We start from the raw sequence: 1,790 nt of genomic DNA, 5'->3' as shown, positions 1-1,790 counted from the left end.
TATATATATATATATATGCAGCAGTAAATGAATATATATACATATAATAGTAAGTCAAACGCTATCAGCAGTTAACGAAGATTAGTTAGCAAGCAGACGTAAAAATACTCCTCGTCATCTATATTGTGCAGAACTCATTGCGATTTCAGTGCTCAAACTATCGAACCGTTACTTTAGCAAATGCCAGTGATTACAAAAATGACTAGGGTGGAAGACGAGCCATTTTAGTCTTAGAATTAACGCAAAGGATGCCTTGCATTCACCCAATTCACTTACAAAGCATTGGTCGGTTCTGGGCAATAGCTGAAGTTCTTTGCCCAAGGTGCCACGCACTGAAACTGAACTCGAAACTACACGTTTGCACAAAGAAATACTAAACTGCTCATGTTTTATGCCAGTATTGGAACCATCTGAAATAACCACAACACTCAATGATACACGAAGAACACGCCTCCATCCGGTAACTCGGCCTCTTCCAAATATAAGCTAAATTTACTTCAACTTCTATGCAACAGTCTCAGAAATGGAAAGAATCATTTGGATAATGTAGTCCTAGATACACTATAGACAAAAAATAGGGATTCTTTTCGCCGTCAAGGGGGATAGAGAGGCCAATGGACTAGGCAAATAGCATTACCCTCAAATAAGAGGCCGGCTCCAGTTGAGTGTATTAGAGTAAACTCTGTTGAGGCACCCGAGTACCAAAGTAATAAGTGTTAAATACAGTGGAGGAATTCAGCCTGTCACCCAGGGATAGGGAATACAAATAGCTGCAGCAAATACCACAAGGTATATGATTTGCTAATCCACCGCTCTAGATTGGAAAACTATACCATCGGTACTTGAATGGAAATCAGATTTGGTACTCCTGTCTAACAGTGCTTCTGGTCATAAGTCTATTCAATCAGAGCAAATCTTGGCGCAGAACGACATCATCATCCTTATTATTATCACCACCACCACCACCACCACCACCACTACCGACAACAACAACAACAACAATATTATCATCATCATCATAACTACTACTACTACTACTACTACTACTACTACTACTGCTACTACTACTACTACCACTAATACCAGTACCAGCACCACCAGCACCACCAATGTCACCACCACCAATGTCACCACCACCACCACCACCACCACTACTACTACTATTACTACTACTACTACTACTACTACTACTACTACTACTACTACTACTACTACTACTACAATCAGTACAACACTTAGGAAAGACAATGAGACTACAAAAGAATGATCGGCTAGCTGAAACGAAATGCAGAACAAAAATCACATATCAGGCACGTGTAAGATATAGAAAAGATATGACGAGTTTGTAAGGTGATAATAAATGTTGATGAGTAGCTTTTCTTTTCTAAATGGTTTGTAAAGGAAGAGGTGAGTAAAGTGAGTTTAATTAACTGATCTAATATGATTCATAATCAACCAAATGTAGCCATTCATTACAACAAAAATAAGCATTTAAAGAACAATTACGACTGTTGACGAAAACTAATTGATAGGGTTATAACTTAGAATGTCTCAGCTTAATTCACAACCTCTAGCCTTGCAATCTGTCTGACTCTCTGTCCGTCTGTTTGTCTCTCGCTTTCTCCTTCTTTCTACCCCTCTCTCTCTATATATATGCATATATATATATATATATATATATATATATATATATATATATGTGTGTGTGTGTATATGTATGTATGTATGTATGAGTACATTGCGTATATATACATGTATGGATATCTGTGAATGTACGTACATATATGTAT

The sequence above is a fragment of the Octopus bimaculoides genome, unplaced genomic scaffold (assembly GCF_001194135.2).
Source record: "Octopus bimaculoides isolate UCB-OBI-ISO-001 unplaced genomic scaffold, ASM119413v2 Scaffold_140821, whole genome shotgun sequence".
NCBI classification, from domain to species: Eukaryota; Metazoa; Mollusca; class Cephalopoda; order Octopoda; family Octopodidae; genus Octopus; species Octopus bimaculoides.
This window is presented reverse-complemented; position numbering follows the sequence as displayed.